The sequence below is a fragment of the Arachis ipaensis genome, chromosome B5 (assembly GCF_059453495.1).
Source record: "Arachis ipaensis isolate K30076 ecotype BB chromosome B5, ASM5945349v1, whole genome shotgun sequence".
NCBI classification, from domain to species: domain Eukaryota; kingdom Viridiplantae; phylum Streptophyta; class Magnoliopsida; order Fabales; family Fabaceae; genus Arachis; species Arachis ipaensis.
The window spans coordinates 36,397,749-36,420,945 of NC_142440.1; the positions used below are offsets into that span (position 1 = coordinate 36,397,749).

At 40.3% G+C, this 23,197-nt stretch overlaps 1 non-coding gene across 1 annotated transcript; it reads right to left on the reverse strand.

Annotated features, from left to right (window-relative positions):
- Nucleotides 1-18,871: 18,871 nt before the first annotated feature.
- Nucleotides 18,872-18,975, reverse strand: LOC148563855 (small nucleolar RNA R71). The gene has a single exon (XR_015884885.1). It is a non-coding gene; the product is annotated as a small nucleolar RNA R71 (small nucleolar RNA).
- Between the last annotated feature and the right edge of the window lie 4,222 nt (nt 18,976-23,197).

Consider the following 23,197-nt stretch of genomic DNA (forward strand, 5'->3'; position numbering starts at 1 on the left):
ATTTGGTAATTTTGGGTGAAATTATGTAGACGAGGTATGTTTGGTTCGGTTGAGATATATTATGTGATCATATATGTGATTATGATTATTGATGCCTTGATGGTATGATGATGCATTAGAGATATGTATGTTGTGATATATGCTTGGGGAATGATTAAGGTTGATTTGTGGGTGAAATCACGTGATAGTGAGTATGATATTGATTACGTATAATGATGGTTGATTGGAAATGGTATTATTGGAAATTGGGATGAGGAAGGATGTATGACACGATATTGTGTTTGTCCTTTAGCCATTTGATTGAGAAGTGTTAAAATGGTTAGATGTGGTTTTGGGAATTTTTGGTAAAGTGTCAATGTGTGAGTTGAGGATGGCTTGATGTGGATTTTGGTACATTTTGATTGATTTCAAAAAGGGTTGAAATTGGCATCTTTTGGTTGATTTTGAAAAGAGTTGAAAATGGCTTGTTTTGAAAATGGCACCTAGTGGTTTTGTATGAAAACATGGTTTTTGGGCATACTTTGACGGGACATAACTTGGACTACGGATCTCTGTTTTGTGCCAAATCTGTTTAGAAATGAAATTGGATCCAGGATGTCCATGCCGTTTGAAGAACGAGTGAAAAATGATTTAAAATGAGAAAGTTATGTCCGTCGGAAGATTGGGGGTTGAATCTGTAAATTCTGCAGCTTTTAACTTAGAAAATTTTTAGCAGAATGACCCTCCACGCGTAGGCGCACTTGGCGCGTACGCGTCGTTCTTCAAGAAGGCACTATCCACGCGTGCGCGTGGTGTGTGCGGGCGCGTCGATGCGCTGCACCAAATGCCCAGCTATTTTCCCGAGAGTTGTGCCAGAGTTGTGCCAGTTTTGTGCCTGGGGCGCAAGAGCACCCACGCGTACGCGTGGCTGACGCTTGCGCGTCGTTTGTCTATTTTTCAACCCGCGCATCCGCGCGTATGATGCTTGCGCGTCGATGAGTTTTGTGGCCATCCACGCGTGCGCGTGGAGTGCGCGTACGCGTGGCCCTGTTTTCATGCCAAAGTTGATTTTTGAGTTTTAAAAGCCAAATCTCATACTTCTAAGCCTCCGATCTCACCTCTCATGTATTAAATCAATCTGATATGCCTAGCAATGAGCTAGGGGATGTGGTAACTTGCGAGTGAAGCAAGGGGAAAAGTTATGATCAATGATGATCAAAGATGATTATATGAGATATGGAGGATGACGGTGGAAGTACCGTGTATGCCATGAGCCGGAGGGCTATATTTATTGATAAATGGCCCGTTCTTGATTGGACCATGAGCCGGATGGCTGAGTTATTGCCGGGTTACGGCAAAGCCATTATTGTTTATGGCTGAGTATAAATGCATATATGATTAATGAATGAATATGTTAAATGGATAATAATGAAAAAAAATATTGAAATGTGATGTGCGACCCCGGGTAGTAGGCAGTGGCATTGTCCACTTGCTCCGGGTATGAGACGGGAAAGGAGGATTATGATAAACGAGTTTAATCGTGGGGTTTTGAATAAATGTGTATTTGTGATACCTGGGTAGTAGCAAGGGTCGTGGTTCGTCTCGCTTGCTCCGGGTCATTGTCTGAGGATTGATAATAATGAAGGGTGATTATGAATAAATGTTTATTTGTGATACTTGGGTAGTAGCAAGGGTTGTGGTTCGTCCCACTTGCTCCAAGTTAATGTTTGAGATTTGGTAACAATGAATGTTGATAATATGAATTGAGATTGAATGAATATATGTTTGAGATGCCTGGGCAGTAGCAAGGGTTGTGGTTCGTCCCACTTGCTCCGGGCCAATGCTTGAGATACCTGGGAAGTAGCAAGGGTTGTGGTTCGTCCCACTTGCTCCAGGTAAGAGATTGCGACGCCTGGGTAGTAGCGGCAGTAGTGGTGAATCCACTCGCTTTAAGTTGAGCTTTTAGACACCCGCCTGGGTAGTAGCCGCAGTAGTGATTATTTCACTGGCTCTGGGTTGAGCGGGCAGTAGCAAGGGGGTTGTAGCTCAAACCTACTTGCTCCGCAAGGGGTGTTTCTGTCCAATGGTTAGCTACCAGGACATGTCGGGTTGGCTATATAACCGACAGATGATATCATCAGCCATAGGGCAGGCATTCATCATTTGCATATGTTTGAATTGTTTGGGTTTGCCATTTGTCTTGGATTTCTACATCATATATGCCATGTTACCTGACTATATGCTACTTGTTCTACTTGTATCATGTTTGTGTATTACTTGCCTGTATTGCTTGTGTTTGTACAACTGAGAGGCCCTTCATGCTGGTGTCGGTGGGTGTGAGGGCTGTTCTTGATGGGATGAATTGATGATGCGATTGCATGATGATGTATTGATATAGAACTACTGAGGCAGAACAACTGGTGATGGTTTTGCTTATGATTCTGAGTCTGATTCGTGGAAGAGTCAGCGAGTTGGGAAACATGTGAAACATGAATTAAATTTAGCACTCCCTTATGACAGTTGCCTATTCATGGATTAGCGAGAACCTAGGATGAATAATTGGTGAAGAAGTTTAGGATGCTTAGTGAGTTTTTGTTGTAGTACATTGAATTTATTTGGCACTTTCACCGTACTGGGAACCCATGGGCCCGGGGTTCTCATTCCGTATATATCTCTTGTTTTTCAGATACAGGTCCAGGTGCTCAGAAGTGAGTTGTGGGTCGTCTGAGAGACGGCGAAGATCTTTATTTCCTCTACTTTGTGTTTTGATTAGAATCTCTCCACCTTTGTTTTGGAAAGTTTATATTATGTATTGAACTCTTTGAATTTGCCTATAGAGGCTCTCATGTTTCCTTCGGGAGAGATTAGGATATACTGTTGTCAACTAATTTCATAATGTACTCTAGCTGACCTAAACTTCGCGGGTCGCGACTAGTAGCTATTTACTTATGTTATATATATCTATCTGTTATCTATCTCTTAATCTCCTTTACGCCTTGTCCGTATATCGTTTTCGGCTTCACGGTTTATCTTTTGTTGTCGAAACGTGAGAGATACGTCTTCGCGATTTTATTTCTACTCTTTTCAGGCTTCTCGATTAATACTCCTTTCGAAATTACCTATATTTATTTATTAAAAATCCACCTGAGAGTTGTACCACCGTAATATCATTGACTTATGACTCGAGCATAAGGATTTGAATATTAGGGTGTTACATTATGGTATCAGAGCAGTTTGTCCTCGTGAGCCTGAGGGATGGAACTGCTTATGCTTCAATGCATACTCTGAGTCTGTGCCTGTGCTAGTTAGGGTATCTAATCGATACATCTAGCATGAAGTCCATGAGTGTACCTTTGGTACTTTGAAGCACTATACTTCCGATATTGAGACTAATCAACTTGATATCGATTGTTTGGTGTGTATAGGAACCAGATGGCACCTCGTGGACCCGGTCGGGGACGTGAAAGAGATCGTACTAATACGCAAGAACCGGAAATCAACCCGAATAACCCGGTAAACCTTATGGCGGCGTTGGAGAATATGGCTGCTGCTATGCAGGCCACTACGGAGGCTCTTGGGCAACAGATGAACAATAATGGCAATGGCGGAAGGGAAGCTCAGGGCCCGATGACACTGGCAACCTTCTTAAAGGTTAATCCACCTAAGTTCAAGGGAACCACCAATCCGACTGAAGCTGATACTTGGTTTCAGGCCATGGAGCGAGCACTGCAAGCGCAGTTGGTGCCTGAAGAGCAGCGTGTTGAATTCGCTACCTATCTACTCACCGGGGAAGCATCGCATTGGTGGCAAGGGGCTCGACGTCTCCTGCAACAGGGGAATGATCATATCACTTGGGATGCCTTCCAGGTGGAATTCTATAAGAAGTACTTTCTGAATTCCGCCAGGACAGCCAAGGAATTGGAGTTACTGCAGCTAAAGCAAGGTGCTATGTCCATATCTGAGTATACAGACAAATTTGAGGAGCTATTCAGGTTTTCCCGCATGTGTCAAGGAGCTCCGGGAGACTTCGAGGAATGGAAATGCATTAAGTATGAAGGAGGGCTCCGGAGCGACATCTTAAGTTCAGTGAGACCAATGGAGATCCGAACTTTTTCAGAGTTAGTGAATAAGAGCAAAATTGCTGAAGAGTGTGTGAAAAGGAGGGTTGCAGAGAAGGGAAGTCATAGAGAGCACAACCAAGGATTCGCACCAAGGGGTCGAGAGTTTAAGGAGAGAGGATACGTACAACACTTTCCCCAAGGACAGAATAACTTTGCGACGAGTAAGGAGTCCCAAAGGAATGGTAAGGGAAAACGGGCAGCGGCTGCTTCTGATGTTTCAAGCTGTCAGAGATGTGGAAGTCATCACCCAAATAGGCCGTGCCGATTGGGGTTAGGTGTATGTTACAAGTGCGGGTTACCAGGGCATGTATCAAGAAATTGCCAACAAGGAGAGAGTCAGGATGCGGGCCGATTGCGACAGTAAGATTGAGGTAATTGCCTTAATACAAATGGATAAATTCCTGTGATGTAAATGAATTTCTGTTGAGAATGATGTGTTGTGTTTGTTATGTAGTTGGTTGATTTCTGGATTTTTGGTGAAATGGATTGAACTCGTGACTTTTAGTTCCTTTGATTTAAATAGATAAGGGATGGTCCTAAATGATGGATTTGGAAACGTTAATTCGAATTGTCGATCAAGTTAAGTGGTGGTTTAGTACTTGAGGAAATAAGTGATGGAACTAATACTTGACGAGAAATCAAGGTGGCATAGCAGAAGCTTGCTAAAGTGTTAGCATAGTATGATAATAATAAGGAAAAGTAGAGCATGTTTGGAAATGCTTTATGCTTTGAGTACTTAAAAGTTTAGTGAGCTATGCAGATAATGATTCTAGGTAATTGGAATTAATTACGGCTGTGAGCCTTGATGGTTCTGAAACGGATGAGGAAATTATCATTGATGCATAATTGGATTTAGATGATGAGAGAGTGCGAGTTGTCGTGTTTGAGAGATGAGTACCATGATGTTTGGTCATAGTGACCTTGGAATTAGATTGAGATTTATAATGATTAGTTTTGAAAGATGAATGTGAAAGCCACTAAATTGAAATACAGATGCAGTACTGAGATTGGTTTGAGGGAGCCCGTGACGGGTGGTAAACTCCAATTCTTGGGGAGGTACTGTTGAAAATTTTTCTCCAAAAAATTTGAAAGAGTGTTGGTTATGGTTTTGAGGATAATTTTTTATATGAGTAACTTTAACGAAAGAGATGTGTCTCGAATGCTTTTATAGATTATTAAAGGAAAGCGGATTCTCATGATTTTTGTTAAATTGTTATTTCAAACTCATTTGCTTTCTAGAAATGAAATGGGTTTTTGATTGATGAGTCAGAGACTTTATAACTGCAAGTCATGTAGAAATTCGAAGGTTTGAGAATAAGAAAGTAAGTTTGGAGGTTATGCTTGGAGTTGAGCTGTGATTAGTGGTAATTGGCTTGGCAGAGGGAGAGGATAGTGATGGATGGAATTTTCGAGGGCGAAAATTTCTGTTAGGGGGGTAGAATGTAATACCCGGTCTAACCGAAATTTAGTAAATAATAAGTTAAATAGGAGCGAATATGGTTGGAAGATTTGGCAATTGGAATTTGATAATTTAAATATGATATTTGGATTCAGTGAATTTTTCCGAGTCGGAAAATATAGTTTTATGCGTAAAAGTGCGCAGTGGAATTTTGACCGGCAGTACCGGCTGAGATCTGTCTAGTACTACAACTGAGGAAATTGATTATGGGTAAATAAGATTAAGAAATGAGGAATTATAATTAGGAAAGGTAGAAATATTTAAAGTGCGATTTAGAGCGCTAATCTTAAAGGTTTTGGCCCAAAATTGGCCAATGGGCAAAAATAAGTGAACCGGGCCTAAGTGGGCCCAAGACCCAACATATATAAACATTAGTTGTGAGCATTTCAGCTCATTTTACCCTAAAAAGAAGGGTTGGGGCGCTGATTTGAGAAGAGAGAAAACCTAACTCTCTTTGATCTTCAAACCACCATAACTTGAGCTACGGAGCTCCGATTGACGAGCCGTTTGTGGCCACGCATTACTCTTCTCATCCTCTACAATTCTATCTAAGTTTGGTGGTAAGTATTTCATTTATCTCTGCCCAGTTTTCGAAATTCCCCACTGTTACACGTTTTTGGGTAGTTAGTGTTGAAATCTTGTGATTTTGGGTGTTTAGGGATACTCCAATATGGATTCTAAGTGGGTTCTATCCCTACTTCATATGGGCTTAGGTAAGAAGTGCTCAAACCCTTGTGATTTGTCATTTTTATGAGCCCTAGGTTGATGTATGTATGTGACATTGGTTATGTTAGTGTATTTGGTGATGTTGGTGCACAATTGGGAGATTGGTATTGCTTGAGGAGCTTTGGTAAGGCTTGGAGCTAAGGTTGGTGAAGAATTCCAAAGAAGAGGCTCAATTGGTTTGGCTACAAGAGGTACGGTTTAAGTTTCATTTAAGTACCGTGTGTTGTGATGAGAATTCCTAGGCTAGATGCCCCTAGGATTAAGTTTGGATTGTGTAAATGGTTGGTGCTAATATGCATAGTTGATATGTAATGTGAATTAATGATTGGGTTGAGAATTGTGTGACCTTGTATGCTTGGTGTATTGAGAATTTGATGTACTGGGTAATGAGTATTGATTTGTGGTTTATGCATTTAAATTGTGAAAATTGGGCCGGAGGCCGTGAATTTTGGGCCGGAGGCCGGAAAGAGGTAAGAAAGGTAAGTCGATGTGTGCATTGTATGATGGCACAAGTGATTGGATAAATTTCAGATAATGAATATATGAATGATTAGGTTGGTTATTGAATAATAAGGTTTGAGAAGTTGAAGTGTGGAATTTGGTAATTTTGGGTGAAATTATGTAGACGAGGTATGTTTGGTTCGGTTGAGATATATTATGTGATCATATATGTGATTATGATTATTGATGCCTTGATGGTATAATGATGCATTAGAGATATGTATGTTGTGATATATGCTTGGGGAATGATTAAGGTTGATTTGTGGGTGAAATCACGTGATAGTGAGTATGATATTGATTACGTATAATGATGGTTGATTGGAAATGGTATTATTGGAAATTGGGATGAGGAAGGATGTATGACACGATATTGTGTTTGTCCTTTAGCCATTTGATTGAGAAGTGTTAAAATGGTTAGATGTGGTTTTGGAAATTTTTGGTAAAGTGTCAATGTGTGAGTTGAGGATGGCTTGATGTGGATTTTGGTACATTTTGATTGATTTCAAAAAGGGTTGAAATTGGCATCTTTTGGTTGATTTTGAAAAGAGTTGAAAATGGCTTGTTTTGAAAATGGCACCTAGTGGTTTTGTATGAAAACATGGTTTTTGGGCATACTTTGACGGGACATAACTTGGACTACGGATCTCTGTTTTGTGCCAAATCTGTTTAGAAATGAAATTGGATCCGGGATGTCCATGCCGTTTGAAGAACGGGTGAAAAATGATTTAAAATGAGAAAGTTATGTCCGTCGGAAGATTGGGGGTTGAATCTGTAAATTCTGCAGCTTTTAACTTAGAAAATTTTTAGCAGAATGACCCTCCACGCGTAGGCGCACTTGGCGCGTACGCGTCGTTCTTCAAGAAGGCACTATCCACGCGTGCGCGTGGTGTGCACGGGCGCGTCGATGCGCTGCACCAAATTCCCAGCTATTTTCCCGAGAGTTGTGCCAGAGTTGTGCCAGTTTTGTGCCTGGGGCGCAAGAGCACCCACGCGTACGCGTGGCTGACGCTTGCGCGTCGTTTGGCTATTTTTCAACCCGCGCATCCGCGCGTATGATGCTTGCGCGTCGATGAGTTTTGTGGCCATCCACGCGTGCGCGTGGAGTGCGCGTACGCGTGGCCCTGTTTTCATGCCAAAGTTGATTTTTGAGTTTTAAAAGCCAAATCTCATACTTCTAAGCCTCCGATCTCACCTCTCATGTATTAAATCAATCTGATATGCCTAGCAATGAGCTAGGGGATGTGGTAAATTGCGAGTGAAGCAAGGGGAAAAGTTATGATCAATGATGATCAAAGATGATTATATGAGATATGGAGGATGACGGTGGAAGTACCGTGTATGCCATGAGCCGGAGGGCTATATTTATTGATAAATGGCCCGTTCTTGATTGGACCATGAGCCGGATGGCTGAGTTATTGCCGGGTTACGGCAAAGCCATTATTGTTTATGGCTGAGTATAAATGCATATATGATTAATGAATGAATATGTTAAATGGATAATAATGAAAAAAAATATTGAAATGTGATGTGCGACCCCGGGTAGTAGGCAGTGGCATTGTCCACTTGCTCCGGGTATGAGACGGGAAAGGAGGATTATGATAAACGAGTTTAATCGTGGGGTTTTGAATAAATGTGTATTTGTGATACCTGGGTAGTAGCAAGGGTCGTGGTTCGTCCCGCTTGCTCCGGGTCATTGTCTGAGGATTGATAATAATGAAGGGTGATTATGAATAAATGTTTATTTGTGATACTTGGGTAGTAGCAAGGGTTGTGGTTCGTCCCACTTGCTCCAAGTTAATGTTTGAGATTTGGTAACAATGAATGTTGATAATATGAATTGAGATTGAATGAATATATGTTTGAGATACCTGGGTAGTAGCAAGGGTTGTGGTTCGTCCCACTTGCTCCGGGCCAATGCTTGAGATACCTGGGTAGTAGCAAGGGTTGTGGTTCGTCCCACTTGCTCCGGGCCAATGCTTGAGATACCTGGGTAGTAGCAAGGGTTGTGGTTCGTCCCACTTGCTCCAGGTCAGAGATTGCGACGCCTGGGTAGTAGCGGCAGTAGTGGTGAATCCACTCGCTCCAGGTTGAGCTTTTAGACACCCGCCTGGGTAGTAGCCGCAGTAGTGATTATTTCACTGGCTCTGGGTTGAGCGGGCAGTAGCAAGGGGGTTGTAGCTCAAACCTACTTGCTCCGCAAGGGGTGTTTCTGTCCAATGGTTAGCTACCAGGACATGTCGGGTTGGCTATATAACCGACAGATGATATCATCAGCCATAGGGCAGGCATTCATCATTTGCATATGTTTGAATTGTTTGGGTTTGCCATTTGTCTTGGATTTCTACATCATATATGCCATGTTACCTGACTATATGCTACTTGTTCTACTTGTATCATGTTTGTGTATTACTTGCCTGTATTGCTTGTGTTTGTACAACTGAGAGGCCCTTCATGCTGGTGTCGGTGGGTGTGAGGGCTGTTCTTGATGGGATGAATTGATGATGCGATTGCATGATGATGTATTGATATAGAACTACTGAGGCAGAACAACTGGTGATGGTTTTGCTTATGATTCTGAGTCTGATTCGTGGAAGAGTCAGCGAGTTGGGAAACATGTGAAACATGAATTAAATTTAGCACTCCCTTATGACAGTTGCCTATTCATGGATTAGCGAGAACCTAGGATGAATAATTGGTGAAGAAGTTTAGGATGCTTAGTGAGTTTTTGTTGCAGTACATTGAATTTATTTGGCACTTTCACCGTACTGGGAACCCATGGGCCCGGGGTTCTCATTCCGTATATATCTCTTGTTTTTCAGATACAGGTCCAGGTGCTCAGAAGTGAGTTGTGGGTCGTCTGAGAGACGGCGAAGATCTTTATTTCCTCTACTTTGTGTTTTGATTAGAATCTCTCCACCTTTGTTTTGGAAAGTTTATATTATGTATTGAACTCTTTGAATTTGCCTATAGAGGCTCTCATGTTTCCTTCGGGAGAGATTAGGATATACTGTTGTCAACTAATTTCATAATGTACTCTAGCTGACCTAAACTTCGCGAGTCGCGACTAGTAGCTATTTACTTATGTTATATATATCTATCTGTTATCTATCTCTTAATCTCCTTTACGCCTTGTCCGTATATCGTTTTCGGCTTCACGGTTTATTTTTTGTTGTCGAAACGTGAGAGATACGTCTTCGCGATTTTATTTCTACTCTTTTCAGGCTTCTCGATTAATACTCCTTTCGAAATTACCTATATTTATTTATTAAAAATCCACCTGAGAGTCGTACCACCGTAATATCATTGACTTATGACTCGAGCATAAGGATTTGAATATTAGGGTGTTACAACAGACAAGGTTTAGACTTTTCGAATCCCAGGAATGCTGCCAATTGGTTCTAGCCTATACCACAAAGATACTAATCTCACAGACTCGGTCCGTGTATTAGATATCCAAGAGAATATACTCCAGCTGTCGTCCAATGACTACGTTGAACATCATGTAGACCGCTTTGTCGTTGTTAGGCATGCGGATCTTGGCTAAGCGAGTAACGAAGATTGGGTGATTGTCACGGGTCACCCCTTCATTCTGACTTAACTGAATTAAGAACGAGAGTATATCTTGGAGAAGAAGTAGGCGTGAATTGAATAGAAAAACAATAGTACTTCTATTAATTCATGAAGAACAGCAGAGCTCCACACTTTAATCTATGGGGTGTAGAAACTCCACCGTAGAAAATACATAAGTGAAAAAGGTCTAGGCATGGCCGTGAGGCCAGCCTCCATTCCAAAGGTCTAAGGACTAAACGTCCAGAGATGATTAAAGATAAAAAGCTGGTCAAAAGACGTAAAATAAATCTCTAAAAGTAGTTTTTATACTAAACTAATAACCTAGGTTTACAGAAAATGAGTAACTAAGTGCAGATAGTGCAGAAATCTACTTCCGGGGCCCACTTGGTGTGTGCTTGGGCTGAGCATTGAAGCTTTCACATGCATAGGCTGTTCCTGGAGTTAAACGCCAGCTTTGGTACCAGTTTGGGCGTTTTACGCCCGAAAGTTTTAGTCTGGCTTTGGACGCTAGTTTGGGCCATTTAATCTCAGAAAAAAGTATGGACTATTATACATTGCTGAAAAGCCCAAGAAGTCTACTTTCCAACGCAATTAAAAGCGCGCTAATTGGGTTTCTGTAGCTCTAGAAAATCTACTTCGAGTGCAGGAGGGTCAGAATCCAACAACATCTGCAGTCCTTTTTCAGCCTCTGAATCAGATTTTTGCTCAGGTCCCTCAATTTCAGCCAGAAAATACCTGAAATCACACAAAAACACACAAACTCATAGTAAAGTCCAGAAATGTGATTTTTGAATAAAAACTAATAAAAATATAATAAAAAGTAATTAAAACATACTAAAAACTATGTAAAAACAATGCCAAAAAGGGTATAAATTATCCGCTCATCAACGACAAATTCGGTATACTTGCCGAAGGAAATTTGTAGAGATACAAGATTTCACACATCAAGTTTATGACACCGTTGCCAGGGATTAATTGTGATTAACAAACTACCGGTGGTTGATTACTTTGATTAGACAGTTTTTTCTTTATTTTTGTCATTTAAATTCTTTTAATTTTCTCTTGATAGTAAGGTATTTGTGTTATTGCCTCACTAAGAATCCCTCATTGTGACAAGGGGAATTCCAATTTCTTTGGTAATTGTTGTTTAATATAGAGCATTATAAAGAAAAATGGAGTATAGATCAGCCTTTGGTCAATCAAGTTACATGGGATACTTCTCACCACCACAAAATGATTCATGTTATTATGATAATGGTGGTTGGGAATATCAAGAACAAGGAATGATGGGGTGCTTCCCAAGGCCACAAAATAGTCCATATTTTGATGAGTTTAATCACTACTCATGTTGTGGCTGGGAAGATCAAAGTCAAAGAGATTTCACTCATTCATACTCAATTCATCAAGAGCCATCACCTCTTAATTATCTAACCCCACCTCCTAGTTGTACATGTCCAAATTCTTCATCACTTGAGCATGTCTCAACACAAATTTCCTTTCTAAATCCATAAAATTCATTTCATCACCCACAAAATTCATTCCACTACACACAAAATTCTTTTCCAAGTCCACAAAACTCATTCCATCACCCACAAAGCTCATACCACTCCTAGAACATGCAACCACAAAACAACCAATTTCATTCACAAGTCAACCCCAACTAACCATCACAACCTACACAACCTCCCTTAGATAGACTTACTAGGATTGAACTCCTCGTTAAAGAACTCAAAAGAGATAGAGAGGAAGAGAAAATAGTAAAAAGGGACCATGAAGAAAAAAATAAGACAAATAGCACAACCCTATGACGGAGAATTAACTGATCTCTTTCCTTGGCTAAGGGAAGAAAACAATACCACAAGAGCAGTAGTGCTAAGCAAGGAGGATGAAGATCAAATGGTGGGTACAAGGGAGGAATCGGAGGAACAAGAAAAAGAGGCACCCATACCAAGTGAGATTCCTATGAACAAGGAGGAGGTTGTGAGAGTATATAAGCCCAAAGCTCCATACCTATAGAGACTACTAAGGGTGACAAAGGAACATGCAAACTCACTCCCAAAGAATGCAATGCAAGACCTTATAGAAGAAAGGGAGGAAGTCAATTAAGGGAGTCCACACTCCAATGAAACAGAGAGTTGCATAAAGGGTGAGCTCATTAAACCACCAATTCAAGAAGCTCTTGATGAAGAGGACACTCCAACCAGTACACAACAACCAAGTCTTGAAATCAAGGTGGTGAAGGCAATCGACAGGAGCACTAAAAAGAGGATTGTGACCAAGAAACAAAGGACCATATCCATGAAGAAGAAAAGGTCAACCAAAAGGAATCCCACCCCTATCCCAACAAGCAACTTCACTCAAGCTAACAACAAAAGAAAGCTTACTGGGAGGCACTCAAAACAGGGGACATTAACTGGCTCCTTTTTCCTCTTGAGGTCATTCCTCTTAAAAAACTGGAAGAAGAGGAAGAAAGTCATGAACAACATGTCAAGCTAATGACATTAAAAGAGCGCTTGTTGGGAGGCAACCCAACCGTAGGTAATATTTTCTTTCTTTGCTTAGTTTACTTTCAAATAAATTGGCATATGATTGCATTCTAAGTTTGGTGTTGCCATGCAATAATATGATTTTTAACCTTCACTAGGAACTTGCATCAATTTCAAATGAAAGTGTCACATTAAGTTTGATGTTGCCACTTATCTTTTGTGCAATGCATCATGCACACCCTCTTGGTTTTACAATCACAATGTCTTTGTTCTTGTGCCTCTATTGTGGCCTTAATTTTTGCTTGCTTAAGCACATGCATTACTCACAATTTATTGTTTAAGACATTCATGACCCATCATAGAACTCAATCACCACTATTTTATTTGTTGCTTGAGGATAAGCAATCATTCTAAGTTTGGTGTGGGAAGGGGAAGAATGGGAGGAAAAAGACAATAAGAATGAAGATGAACTACAAGGTGGTAAAGTTCCTTTTTCCTCTTACTTATTTCCAGCACTTTAAATTGCATGATTGTCTTCTATTTTCTTTGTATGCATGTGTGATTACTCCTTGTGAATAAGCATAATTTGATAATTGATTTGTAACATGTTGCTATGATATCATGATTATCATCTTGAATTTTACTTGCACCCAATATCTCTAAGAATACAAAAAAAAATCATTCTTTTGAAAGAAAAATGTTGAAGAATTTTATAAATCTTGGGGCAAGCAAAAGATTAAGAGGAGTGGAGGTTCTGATTGTATGATTGTGTATTGAGGTTGCATGTTTGTGAAAACTTGCATGGGAGCTCATAGACAGGAAAGGAAGTTCAGAGAAGTATTATGGAAATTCTCAAACATCTATTGATCCAAGAAGCAGCAACAAAAGAAAAAGAAAAAACAAAGAACAAGGTCCAAGGCTCTGAGCATCAATTACTAGGAAGAAAAAGAAAGAAATAAGAACTCAAAGAGTTATTGTCCTAGTTAGATGCTTGTAGTGGGTTCGTGTCAAAGAGGGAGGCTTGAGCAAGTAAATCCTAAGGGGTGCTTCAACACCTAATACCTTAGACTAACTGGTTTGGGAGTATTGATTGAAAGCTTATCTTAAAAAGCCACTTTGAGACATGACACCTAGAGTCGAGGCCAAGATACAAAAAGAAAAGAAAAATGCTAGAAAATAAGTGCTGCTTCAAAGGTGACAATCTATAAAGAGACTTCCATAATATCATTTGAATGAAAGTCCTAAGATCTAAGACTTCCAAAGTGTAAGGACTAATTAGCACTGAAATCCTTGCATAAGCATACAAATTGGAGTTCACCCCACTGTCACTTAATCACTTCACCCACTAAGGCATCATAAGCAATTCTTCAATAAATTCCAATTAAGAGAATTCTTTGTGCATAGTTCTTTTCTTGCTTGGCGACAAGCAAGATTTAAGTTTGGTGTTATGATGACTGCGCATCATGTTGTGTTTTTCTATGCTTTTTCATATCAAAATTTAATTGATCATACTTAATTATTGAGTATTTTTGTGGTTAAGTCATAGATTACTTTCAATTCTTTGATTTGGTTTGAATTTGTAGAAATTGGTGGAAAAGGAAGTAAAAAGTACTAAACAAGCATGAAAGAAGAAAGGAACTTAAAAGGTGAAGCAGGCAAGAAGAAGCAGAGGAAAGTAGGAAGGAGGTGTGGCGTTAGTGGCCAAGTTAATGCCACTAACGCCATTGTTAACGTGGAGGAATCCAAGAAGACCCACGTTAGTGGCCAAGTTAGTGCCACTAACGTAGGCACTAACGTGGGCAACATCTCAAAAAGCCAAGAAGAGCCAAGTTAGTGGCCAAGTTAGTGCCACTAACTTAAGCGACACACTCCAAAGGGCCAAGAAGAGCCAAGTTAGTGGCCAAGTTAGTGTCACTAACTTAAGCGACACACTCCAAGGGGCCAAGAGGACCCACGTTAGTGACAATGTTAGTGCCACTAACGTAGGCACTAACGTGGGCAACATCTCAAAGGGCCAAGAAGAGCCAAGTTAGTGCCACTAACTTGAGCGACACACTCCAAGGGGCCAAGAAGACCTACGTTAGTTTGGGAAGAAGCAAGATTTAAGTTTGGGGATAAGCAACGGCACCATAAACTTGATGCATGGAATCTTATATCTCTACAAATTTCCTTCGGCAAGTATACCGAATTTTTTGTCAGGTAAAAACTCACAGTAGAGTGAGGTCGAATTCTACAGGGATTGATTGGTTGAGCAACTTTAATCAGTGGAGTGTTCTAGTTGAACTAAACAGAGTTGAATTGAAATTTGTAGAAATTTAAATGGCGGGAGACGTAAATAGCAAGAAAAGTAAATGGCAGAAAAGTAATTAGTGGAATGTAAATGACAGAAGGTAAATTGTAGTAAAGTAAATGGGAATGGGGGTGATGAACATCAAAGTAAACAACAGAAGATAAATAATGGGAAGATAAGAAATGGGAAACTCATTCGGTTCAGGAGATGTTGCATTCTCCGGATCAAGTTCATTCTCATCTCTTCCTTAATCCATGCAACTCATTGATCTCTTGGCAATCTTAGGTGATTGACTCCCAATTCCTTGGCAATTCAGTCTCTCTAAGCTTGAACAATTGCCCAATTCCTTGATCTAATTGCTCATGGGAAGAAATGAAGTACGATCACTGATTATACCACATGTTTTTCTAGATCAAAGTATTGGGAGGATTATATGTCACTATATCCGTCCAACCCCTAACCTAGTCCAACATGAGAAAGCATTTATAGCATGGTTTCTTCATCCCTTTTCTAAAGCTCAAAGGAAACCCAAGTATGAACAATTTCTCTTCCAAGACAATTGCTCAATTGAATGAAGATCGAAAGCTTTCAAATAAATCAAAGAGAATGAAAAGAAGAAGAACAATAAGAACTATTATTGATCCATTGAATTACAACAGAGCTCCCTAACCCAATGAAATAGGGTTTAGTTGTTCATAGCTCTAGGAATGGAAATTGGAAATGTAAAGTGCATTGAAAGTAAAACTGAATACAGAGAAGACTAATTTGAGTTAGGTCAATGGTCCAAATGATGCGAGAATTTCTGGAGCTACAGAGGTCCAAATGAATCCTTCTCAAAAGCGTTAGAAAGCTAACTTCTAGAGCTTTTCAGCAATAGATAATGGTCTATACTTTTATTCGAAGAAGCCTGCCAATTCTGGGCATTGAATGCCAAGCAGCCACCCCCTAGTTGGCGTTCAACGCCCCAAAGGAGATCCAAAGCTGGTATTGAATGCCAACCACCCCCTAATGGGCATTCAACGCCCACCAAGAGCAGAAAGCAGCGTGGTTCACTTCCCATTCCTTAAAGTGGATGCCAAGGTCAGCCCAAGTACTTAACCAAAGTGGGCCCAAGGATGGATTTTGCACCTCTAGTCTATTCTATCATATTTTTGTACTTCTTAGTTATTAGATTAGTATATATAGAACAAGGATCACCCTTATTCAGAACCGGATGCCATATTTTCGAATTTACATTACTACTTTCTGTAAGCTTGAGCGACTAACCTCCTAGGTTAAGGTTAGGAGCTCTGCTGATTCTTATGAATTAATAATATCATTGTTCTATTTCAATCTATGCTTGATTCTATTCTAAGATGTATCTTCGTTCTTCATCCTAATGAATTGGAAGTGTAACTTGACCGTCATCCCTATTCTACATGGGTTCTTGCGAGTCCTTGACGGGATAGTATTGAACCACGAGCTTGATTATACATCTCTTAGACGGCTAATCCACAACTTCGTTGGGGACTTGGAGACATCAGTTCAGCCGAGGTACGGGGCGATTAGGGCCTTTGTGGTATAGGATAGAATGATGAAGCAGCGTTCTCTGATATGGAAGATCCGACCTTGTCTGTGGCGTTTTGAGTAGGATCACCAAGGAAATGGACTGCAGGAGCTTCACCCCCGTTCAGATCGGATGACCATTGACCTAGCGTTTAAACTGAGCAGAGAAGATTAATGACCATTGACCTAGCGTTAATCACTTACAACCTGCCATGGAATGAATCATCAGAAGTTGAAGTAGACAGTGAGAAAAGTTGATCCAGAAGGAGGAAGCATCTTCAAAGCCTCGACCATTCTCTCGTAACTGATTTCGCACCAATTAAGTAATTTTATCTTTATTCTGTTTTTATGTGTTTTTCCCAACAACTATCTTTTCTAATCGCCTAACTAAGATCTACAAGATAGCCATTGCTTGCTCAATCCGACAATCTCCTTGGGATTCGACCCTCGCTCACCTGAGGTATTACTTGGACGACCCAGTGCACTTGCCGATCTATCTGTGCAAAACTTGCAGAGTTCAATTTCACGCACGAAGTTTTTTACGCCGTTGCCGGGGATTGTCCGAGTTTGACAAACTACCAGACTATCTTGTTGCTTAAATTAGGTACTTTAAGGTTTAGTAGCTCTTTTAATTGTGTCTTTTGTTTTCTTTTTTCAAAAACTTTTTCAAAATCCATCTTTTCTTTGTCTTTTGGTTTGTCAATTTTTAAGCTTGGTGTTCTTTGTGTGTTCTTTATTTTCCTTAAATTTTCGAATTTTCTCTTGAGTGTTCTTCTTGGTATTCAAGTTGTTCTTATTTCTTTTCTTGTTTTGATCTTAAAATTTTTAAGTTTGGTGTCTTTTAGTTGTTTGACTTTCTAATTTTCGAAAAACTAGCGTCTTTGATCTAAAAATTTTAAGTTTTGTGTCTTTTGGTTGTTTTTCTCATTAATTCGAAAAAAAAATTTCAAAAAAATTTCTTTTCCCTTTATTCAAATTTTCGAAAGTCTTGCTTTCTTTTTTTTCTTGATTTAAAAATTTTAAGTTTGGTGTTTTCTTGCTAGTGAAGTTTACATTTTTAAATTTTAAATCCTATCTTTTCAAAACTTTTCAAATCTTATCATATCTTTCTTTTAATTTGATTCTTTCATATCTTATCTTTCTTTTAAATTTTAAAATTTCAAATCTTTTTAAATCTTTATTATCTTTTCAAATTTGATTTTCAAATATTTTTAATTTAAATCCTATCTTTGAAAAGAGGTTAAGAAAGATCACCTTGTCTTTTTAAAATCATTATCTTATCTTTATCTTTTTAATTTTAAAACTTACCTAACTTACTTCCTTTTTAAAATTCAAAACTTTTTCAATTTCAAATCTTTCTTTCTTCTTTTTCGAAAATCACCTTTTAATTTTCAAATCTTTTTAGTTAATTGGCTTTTAATTTTCTTCTTGTTTTTCGAATTCAATAAATAAATAAAATAAAAATAAAAATATTCTACTTCTAGTTTTCCTTTTTATCTCTTAAAATTAGAAACTTCTACCCCCCTCTATTTCGAATTTTCTCTCTTCCTCTATCTTCATTCTTCTTTCTTCTTCATATCTCACTAGGAGTTCTCTATACTCTGACATAGAAACTCCCATTCTCTTTTTTCTTGGTTTTCTTTTTCTTGTTTATGAGCAAGAACAGAGATAAAGGACCTCTCTTTGATCCTGATCCTGAATCTAAGAGGACTCTAAGGAGGCGTTTACAATAAGTTAAAGCACAACACTCCGGAGAAAACCTCACAGAACTTTTTGAACAAGAAACTGAAAGTACAAACATGACAGCCAATCCGAATGATGGAGGAGATGTAAGGAAGGTTCTTGGTGACCACTCAGTTTTGACTTCTATGGAAAAAGCATCTCTATACCTGCCATTGGTGCAAATAACTTTGAGCTTAAGCTTCAACTAGTCTCTCTAATGCAACAGAATTGCAAATTTCATGGATTTCCACAGAAAGATCCACATCCATTCCTATCTGAATTCTTACAAATTTGTGATTCTGTTAGGACCAATGGAGTGGATCCTGAAGTCTACAGGCTAATGCTTTTCCCTTTTGGTGTTAGAGACAAAGCTAGGATATGGTTGGTTTCTCAACCTAAGGAAAGCCTAGACTCTTGGAAAAAGTTGGTCAATGCATTCTTGGCCAAGTTCTTTCCACCTCAGAAGATGAGTAAGCTCAGGGTGGAAGTTCAAACCTTCAGACAAAAAGAGGGTGAATCCCTCTATGAAACTTGGGAAAGATACAAGTAACTGATTAGCAGATGTCCTCCTGACATGCTCTCAGAATGGACTGTCCTAGGTATCTTCTATAATGGTCTATCTGAGATGTCCAAGATCTCCTTGGACCATTCTGCTAGTGGATCACTCCACTTGAAGAAAACGCTTGAAGAGGCATAAGAACTCATTGAAATAGTTGCAAACAACTAATTCATGTACACTTCTAAGAGAAACCATGTGAACAATGGGATAGCTCAAAAGAAAGGAGTCCTGGAGGTTGACACTCTGAATTCTATATTTGCTCAGAACAAGATCTTGACCCAACAGGTCAATATGATCTATCAGCATTTGACTGGAATGCAAGCTGCAGCTGGCAGCACTTCAGACACCTCCTATGAAGGAGATGCTTATGATCCAGATCAACCCGTGATGGAGGAGGTGAATTACATGGGAGAACCCTATGGAAACACTTACAACCCCTCATGGAGGAATCATCCCAATCTTTCATGGAAAAATCAACAAAAGTCTCAGCAAGGCTTCAACAACAACCAAGATGGAAGAAACCAAAATAAGTTCAATAAAACAGACCATTCTCACCTTCTCAGTAACAGATGGAGACTTTTAAGCAGAACCTCTCTGACTTAGCAAACATAGTCTCTGACCTCTCTAAGACCACTCATAGTTTTATAATAGAAACTAGGTCCTCCATCAGAAATTTGGAGGTACAAATTGGTCAGCTGAGTAAGAGAATCCTTGAGACCCCTTCTAACACTCTCCCGAGTAACACTGAAGTAAACCCAAGAGAAGAGTGCAAGGCCATCACTGTAGAAGTTGAGGCCGAATCTGAAGGGGATGCTCTGGAGTTGAATGCCAGTAAGGGAGTCCCTACTGGGCGTTCAATGCCCAAAGAAGAGCCATCACTGGCGTTGAACGCCAGTAAGGGAGTCCCTACTAGGCGTTCAACACCTAAGGAAGAACCATCATTGGCGTTAAATGCCAGCAAAGGAGTAGTTCGGCGTTCAATGCCCACTAAAAACTTCCCTACTGAAGAACTGAAGACAACTAAGGCTCATGAGGAGACCATAGAAGTTCCATTGAATGCCTTGTTGCAAATTATGGACTATGAAGACCACTCCTCCTCTGATGAGGAAGAGAAAACTAGGGAAGATCAAGTTGCTCATTACCCAGGAGTCCTCATGAAGCTAAATGCCAAGTTATTTGGAACATAAACATTAGAGGAAGAACCTCTAGTACTGACCAAAGAGTTCAATGCCTTGGTTAAGCAAAAACTGCCTCAAAAGCTGCCGGATTCCGGATGCTTCCTAATTCCTTGCACCATAGGCACCATTACCTTTGAGAAGGCTCTGTGTGACCTAGGGTCAAGGATAAACCTCATGCCACTCTCTGTAATAGAGAGACTAGGAATCTTTGAAGTACAAGCTGCAAAAATCTCACTAGAGATGGCAGACAAATCAATGAAAAAGGCATATGGTCTAGTGGAAGATGTTGTAGTAAAGGTTGAAAACCTTTACATACCTGCGGACTTTATAATCTTGGATACTAGGGAAGACAAGGATGAATCCATCATCCTTGGCAGACCCTTTCTAGCTACTGCCAATGCCATCATTGATGTAGCAAAAGAAGAGCTGATTCTACAGTTATGGGAGGACTACGTCTTGTTCAAGATACCTAACCCCAACTCTCCCTCTGACAAAAGAGAGACAGTTGTGCAACACCTAGTGTTCCAACCCTCTCTCTCAATGCAGAGTTATATAGAACCCCCAGACACCAATTTTAAGTTTGGTGTTGGGTGGCTATCATCAAGCACTGAGAATACTAGTACTAAGAAAAAGGTACCTAAAGGCTAAAGGGACAAAAAGATCCCCACTAAAGGCCTCTCACCTGGCATGAGTTGTCTTCACTAACAATTCAGTCATTCTACATACAGTGAATAGGATCCTATCTCTAGAACATGTAGAACTCATCCATGAGAGCACAGGAAGGAAATTCACTGTAAGGGGGTGAAATTATGAGCCCATATCTATCCCCATAAAGGATCTAACCGTCAAGCTAGTGACGTTAAAGAAGCGCTTGTTGGGAGGCAACCCATCAATAATTAAAGTTATTTTTGTTTGTCATTAAGTTTATTTAAGTTATATCAGTTTAATTTTTATATTTATTCCTTTAAGGTGTGATCATGTGCAGTAGTTAGAACAGATACAGAGATGTCCAGAGATGGAAACAGAACACCCTGGAGTAAGTCCCTTGCTGCCGTTGAACGCCAGACAAGGAGGAAAGAAGGGCGTTCAATGCCCCAAATGGGTAAGAAAGTTGGCGTTGAACGCCAAGAGAGGAGTCTCAACTGGGCATTCAACACCCAAGAAGAGCAGCATTGCTGGCGTTGAACGCCAGCCAGGTAGAAGAGGCTGGGCGTTCAACGCCCTAAAGGAGGCAAAGGCCTGGCGTTGAATGCCAGGAAGGGTGTCCTCAATGGGCGTCCAACGCCCTATATGGAGCATGCAACTAGCATTGAATGCCAGCTAAGGAGCAGCAGCTGGGCGTTCAATGCCCACAAGGGGGCAGGGAATTTAAATTCCCTAGCCTCTCAGGACCAGTGGGTCCCACAAAATCTCCACCTACCCCACTCTCTTACTTTTACTCTTCCCCACACACTCTTCCCCATAAACCCTAAACCAATCACACCACATCACCTTTCTCTCTTTCCAAAACCCATCATAACTCCCACCAACCCCTACCCACTTCAAATTCAAATATTTTCCACCCAATTCTCACCCATTCATTCGAACCTTACCCTATCCCACCCTTATAAATACCCCTTCTTCCAACCCTTTATACACACACCTTATACACAAAAGCCCCCACTTGGCCAAAACACTCTCTCCCTCCATCTCCCCTATTCTCTTCTCCTTCTTCTACTCTTTTCTCCCCTTTTGTTCATATTTTACTCGAGGATGAGCAAAGCTTTTAAGTTTGATTTTGGAAAAGCCTTACTTTTTGCTTTTCATTCACACTTATGGCACCTAAAGTCGGAGAGTCCTCTAGAAAGAGGAAAGGAAAAGCCATAGCTTCTGCCTCCAAACCTTGGGAAAGGGAGAGATTCCTTACTAAGGCTCATCAAGACCACTTTTATGAAGTAGTGGCAAAGAAGAGGGTGATTCCTGGAGACCCCTTTAGGCTAAAAAAGAATGAGTATCCGGAGATCTGACAAGAAATTTGGAGGAGAGGTTGGGAAGTTCTAAGCAATCCTATCCCGGAAGTTGGAATCTAATGGTGCAAGAGTTCTACGCCAATGCATGGGTCACTAAACATCATGATACAAGTGTGGACCCAAGCCCCAAACATTAGAGCACCATGGTCCGAGGACAACCCTTGGATTTCAGCCCGGAAAGTGTAAGGTTGCGCTCCATTTTCCAATAATGCAAGGAGACCCACACCCATACACTAGAAGAGTCAAACTAAGAAGGCTTGACCTTAAGTCCGTAGCTAGAGGATGGTTGGAATTCATCCAATGCTCTATGGTGCACAAAATTGTGATCTCAACTGCGCCAACAACTTGGTACGCATGATTGTAATCTCAACTCCTTTTCACAACTCCGCACAACTAACCAGCAAGTGCACTAGGTCATCCAAGTAATACCTTACGTGAGTAAGGGTCGATCCCACGGAGATTGTCGGCTTGAGGCAAGCTATGGTCATCTTGTAAATCTCAGTTAGGCAGATTCAAATGGTTATGAAGTTTTGATAATTAAAATATAAATAAAATATAAAATAAAATAGAAATACTTATGTAATTCATTGGTGAGAATTTCAGATAAGCGTATGGAGATGCTTGTTGCTTCTGAATCTCTGCTTTTCTACAGTCTTCATTCAATCATTCATACTCCTTTTCATGGAAGCTGTATGTTGGGGGATCACCGTTGTCAATGGCTACCGTCCGTCCTCTCAGTGAAAATGGTCCAAATGCACTATCACCGCACGACTAATCATCTGTCAGTTCTCACTCATGTTGGAATAGGATCCATTGATCCTTTTGCGTCTGTCACTACGGCCAACACTCGTGAGTTTGAAGCTCGTCACAGTCATCCCTTCCCAGATCCTACTCGGAATACCACAGACAAGGTTTAGACTTTTTGGATCTCAAGAATGCTACCAATTGATTCTAACTTATACCACAAAGACTCCGATCTTTCGGAATGGAGGCTAAGAGATACACACTCAAGCTATTTCAGATAGAACGGAAGTGGTTGTCAGGCACACGTT